The 5,520-nt window shown below is 36.4% G+C and overlaps 1 long non-coding RNA gene across 1 annotated transcript; it reads right to left on the reverse strand.

The window, feature by feature from the left end:
• Window positions 1-899: 899 nt before the first annotated feature.
• On the reverse strand, window positions 900-3,461 carry LOC306653290. The gene is made up of 3 exons (XR_013761688.1): window positions 3,335-3,461; window positions 2,565-2,637; window positions 900-1,026 (listed from the first exon to the last, which is right to left on the reverse strand). It is a non-coding gene; the product is annotated as an uncharacterized lncRNA (long non-coding RNA).
• Between the last annotated feature and the right edge of the window lie 2,059 nt (window positions 3,462-5,520).

Raw genomic sequence — 5,520 nt, forward strand, 5'->3', positions numbered from 1 at the left:
TAGAAGAGCAATCAAACATTTGTCTTGAGTCATGTTTTTCTTGCTCCTATTTGAAAGTTGACACTACTTGTTCAAATTGGTGGGAAAAACTAGCTTGAAGAACCCTTTTATTCTCTGCTACCTTCAACTGGGTGACAAGAACTCAACAAGTCACTAAGGATGAACTCAAATGAATAAAGGTGGACTCTGATAGCTGGGACTTTTAGGTCTGACAGTAGTTAACACTGTTACTCTACTCCCATTCAGCATCCCTGAGGTAAAAACCCTGAAAGGGAGAAGCATCCTGGCCCCATGAGGAGGATGTGTGTTAGGATCAGAACTACTGAGAACAACAGTGAAGTACATTAACTAGATGGAACCACAGGGGAGTTACCTGTATTTGAAACCATGGGGCCTAGACAGGAGTCCCTTCAAAGCAACATCATGGACTGAAGACCAAATTATCTACATGCCAACCCTATCCTCTTTCCCAGAATAAAGGTCCAGGGCCCTGGTACAGTTGAAGTAGTCAAGTATGCTCCCCTGATTAGTACAGAACACTTCTATTCTTCATATGTGGTGGCTCCTAATCATATAACATTTTTGTACTCCAAGTAGTATGAAACTATCCTTATCTATTACATACAGAACAAAATATTATTAAATTTGTATGGTCTTTGGAAGATGTTTCACAAATACAAATGTATTTTCGGGTTATATATCATCAAAAGTATAGCTGCACTGTACTGTCACTTTGAAATGAATACATAATGAGATGGCAGATAGCTCAAAAAGTTCTAATGTAGCATTTACGCACTGCAGCGCTAGGCATACACAATGGTGCCATTTGTTCCATAAATGGTTATCCACAATTTCAAAGAAGCTTCCACATAACAATCCACCTATCCCACCCCATACTGGTTCACAGAAGCATCGCTGCTGTCCTGCATCAAAAGACATCAAATATCACATTGCTGGGCTCTTGTTCTCTGTGTCTCTAGTTGATGTCTGCTCATCTTCTACTTGAAAATCCTCCTGGAATGAGACCTGTGGGAAGCAGCAGATTTGTTAAATAAGTTAAGGCTATATTTATAGTACAGATGTTTTAAAATGATGTTGTAAAAGAGTATAAGCTTAGAAAAAAATTAAAAAGAAAGTATTATATTAAGAAACCCAATTTCTGGAAAAAAAAATTATGTATGGGCAAACACCATTAGGGGTTTTCACTAAAATGAGACCAGCAAGTTAACCCTGGATTATTGAATTGGAAATGATTCTAATATTTATTTGCTTACCTGAATTTTCTGGATTTACCAAAATAAAGATGCATTACTTCTATAGTGGAACTCCCTCACTCTTAAGAAGTAGATACTTCTGGTGAAAGAGAACTAAAGCTACTTTAAGTAGACAATAAATTTGAATAACCAACAGTCTAAGACATCACAAATGGACTTTTAAATAGGTTAGTATATTTTAAGTTGCCACTTCAGAACCTGGGTCCAGTTTGGGAATGTGGCTTAATGGTACAGCATTTGACTAGCATGTACAAGGCCCTGGGTTTAATCTCCAGCAACACAAACACGCAAATAATAAATAAATACCCAACAGAACCTACACACTTGGGAAAGGACAAATCTAGGGAAAGATTTTAGATGCTTAGGAGAGCACATGATTTCCTTAAAAGCCCAAGACAAATAACAGGACTTGAACCTGATAACACTGTGGTTTTCTCTGATGCCCTTGTACTACACTGGTATATTCGTACAGCCTTACAACTTACAACTAGGGGCTTGATAAGAAAACACTGCATTTATTTAGAGAGGAGGAAAACAAGAACCATGAGCCTCTGGAACAAGCAAATCTGGCCCGGCCCAGGTCAGTGAATAAGAACTAGTCACAGGAATGACTCAGTGGTATGAATCTCTATGGAACTAAGCATTGGACAGATGGGAGAAAATCAGTGTCCCTGGAGATGTGCACATCAGGAGGAATGGATGCAAGGAGGTAGTTTACACTGAATGGCATGTCATTTTAAGTTTAGTTATTTTGTTTCCTGATCTTTAAAAGTACTTAGGGTCATAATTAATATGCAGTCAATGGTTACCCCAGAGAGATTCATTTTGGAAAAAAATGGTAAAGTTGATCCAAATGAAGCTAAATTGGAGAAAGCACTTTGGTTACCTCCAAATGTCAAATTCTATATTCAGGTCAGAGGAGGAAAGATGAAAACCTTCCTCTTTAGTTTCTTTACATTCATACTTCTCATCTGTCTCTTTCTCTAAAATATTCTGCCCTCCTCACTCCCAAGATTTTGAGTTCTTTAAGCCATTACTTAGGTGGAGTAATGTTTGATAAAACATTGTTTTGTGCCACAAATTAAAACTTAACAGTGCTTAAAAATTGCCATACTTCTTATTCTTCTTCTAGCCTTCCCAAGGAATTCATTTGGACAGACCCAGTTCTCCGGGAGTGTTGGGTCTCTGGTGATAGAGCATGGCTTATGCTGACAGCACAGGACTCTGTAGGGCAGTAGGAACTTGATATTGAATTGTAGAACTGCTTGATCTCTGGCCAGCAGCACTTACTGGCGTAGTCTTCTTCACCTTCCTGCTCTGGATAGAATGGGCCTGGTGCCATGCTGGGTACTCATGTCTCAGTCTGCGGAAAGGAAGAGGGGCAGTATGACTGCCTTTGCAGGGATGAGATCACTGGGGAAAGCGCCTATCAAGTTCCTACTCAATGTAGCTGACACATTCTCTCAGGCACAGCAATTGCCTAGGCTCCCCAAATTGGGATGACTGGGACATTGGGTGGTCACAGTTCCTTGGCCCAGCATATTCTGACCATGAGGGGTGTAGAACATTCAAATTCACTTTGAAAGGCAGAGCTATAACCCCCCAAAGGCTACAAGCTCCTCTTGTTGTTTGCACCTTTGTTTAAACTGCTGCTATAAGAAAGCTGTAAATCTTGTAGCTCACTTAAAGAGGGTATCAAATGGGACTTCTCACCTCTTTCAGTGTTTACGGAAGAAGACCAGAAGGTAAAGAGAAAAAGCTGAGAAAGAAGAACTCCATCTAATGAGAAACAGCAAGGTATAGACAGTCAAGAGCCAGATTCTGGCCCCATAACTGTATGAACTTATTACCTAAGTTAACCACATATAATTCCCTCAGCAGTCCTATGAGGACAGTATTACTAATGTCATTCTCATCCCCATTTTATAGAAAAGGAGACCAGTCCAGAGCATAAAATCTTTAGAATAATGCATGGAATATAGTTGTTGCTATATGTATATCAGTTAAATGAAATTAAAGAGGGGACTTAAAGACACAACAGCTAGCCATCAAGACTATACCATGTCTATTTCCAAAGAGCCAAGTCTCAGCTGGTGCATCTTCCAAACCAAGAAGCCAAGTCTTCCATCTGAAAAAATCAAGCAGAGTCACCACAATTAATTTCCAGACTAATAATTGAGATCTTCAGTTGCTTATTCACACCACATGACTTTAATGATCATTCACAATCTTTTAAAAAATTTCCAGTTTGGGGCCTAGTACTGCAGATGAGAAGATACCACATATTTTAGCTTAATTTAAGATTTAAGATATATAAATAGTATATGAAACCGTAATATTCCTTTCAAAGTATTTTGTCACAATATTCTAGAACAGGGAGTCAGTAAAATTTTTTGGAAAGGGCCAGGTAGCAAATATTTCAGAATTTGCCAGCCATAGCAAATTCTGCTGCTGCTGTTTTTTATAACCATTTTTTATAACCATAAAGTCGACTACAGTAACAAACCCAATTGGTAGTTTATGTGGCCAGCCAAAATTTTTGAATGTAAGCTAAGCATAGTTTTTTATCTTTTATTTTAAAATTGTCCAAAAGTAAAACAAAGGACAAGTGACAGACACTGTATGTGACCTGCAAAATCCAAAATATTTGCTGTCAGAAATATTTACTACAGAAAAAGTTTTATGACTCCCATTCTGGAGAATTACAGAATAAGAATATTATTCTTTAAAAACTAACCCCTGTTACATTTTCTTTAGTCCACAGAAATAGGTTTTTTTTCAAACAATCATCTCCAAGGATGCAGAAAAAGTATTCATCATCTGACAAAATCCAACATACATTCCAGATTAAAAACTCTCAGCAAACTAATAAAAGGGATTGGAATTGTGGCTCTATGGTAGAGTGCTTGCCTGAAGCACTAGGTTCGATTCTCAGAACCACATATAAATAAATAAAATAAAGGTCCATTGACAAGTAAAATAATATTTAAAAAAAAAACTAATAAAAGAACTTCCTTAACCTGATAAAGGACATCTTCAAAGAACCTATAGGTAGCATCATATTAAATTATTAAAAACAGAATTATTTTCTCTCATGAAAGAAGAAAAATATGTTTACTGTATGTTAAGTTTTCCAATGCTGTGATAGATGTTCTAGCCAGTGCAATAAAGCAAGAAAAAGCATCCAGACTGGAAAGGAAATAAGACTATCTATATTGATAAAAATCAGTTTTCTCTATTTAGAAAACCTGATGGAGCCTTGAGAAAAGCTACTAATATTAATAAGGCAGCTTTGTAAAATACAAGACCAATACACAAGAATGTCTTTGCCAATAGTAACAAAGTCAGAAAGTGAACTTTAAAAAACAACTATCATTTACAATAGCATTAAACATATAAACTACTTAGTATCCTAAGACAAAAGCTGTTTACTATCTGACCAAAGAAGGGTAAGACCTGTAACTGAAAACTACAGTACTGCTAAGAGATATGAAGCAAAACCCACTAACTGTAGAGCTACAGTTCTTAGATCACAGTTCAGAAAACTTAGTAGTGTGAAGAAAGCAAATCTCCTGAAACTAAGCTGTAGATTTTAATCAAACCAAAATCCCAGCAACCATTTTTGGAGAAATTGAGAAGCTTATTATAAAATTCTTATGAAAATGTAAAGGAACCAGACTAGCCAAAATAAGATTAAAAAAGAAATCAGAAGATGAATAAATGCCACCTTATTAAACAGTTTATTATAAAACTACAGTAATTGACACTGCATGAAAGTGGAATAAAGATCAATAAAGAAACCACTGGAATACATTAGATAGTCCAGAGATAGAACCACTCATATATGGACAAATGATCTTTGGCAAAGATGCAAGGGCAATTCAATAGAGAAACAATAGATCTTCTCAACAATTGGTATTGGAAGAACTGGATATACATATTTTTTAAAAAATAAACTTTGAAGATTCAAACTAAATAGCTTTCTCTCAGCAAAGGAAACTATCAGCAATGTGAAGAGAGAGCCTACAGAGTGGGAGAATATCTTTGCCACTCTTACTTCAGATAGAGCACTGATTTCCAGAATCTATAAAGAATTCAAAAAACTCTACACTAAGAATACAAATAACCCAATCAACAAATGGGCTAAGGAAATGAACAGACGCTTCACAGAAGAAGATCTACAAGCAATCAACAAACATATGAAAAAATGTTCAACATCTTCAGTAATGAGAGAAATGCAAATCAA

Source organism: Sciurus vulgaris (genome assembly GCF_902686455.1).
Source record: "Sciurus vulgaris genome assembly, chromosome: 2".
In the NCBI taxonomy this organism is placed as follows: Eukaryota; Metazoa; Chordata; class Mammalia; order Rodentia; family Sciuridae; genus Sciurus; species Sciurus vulgaris.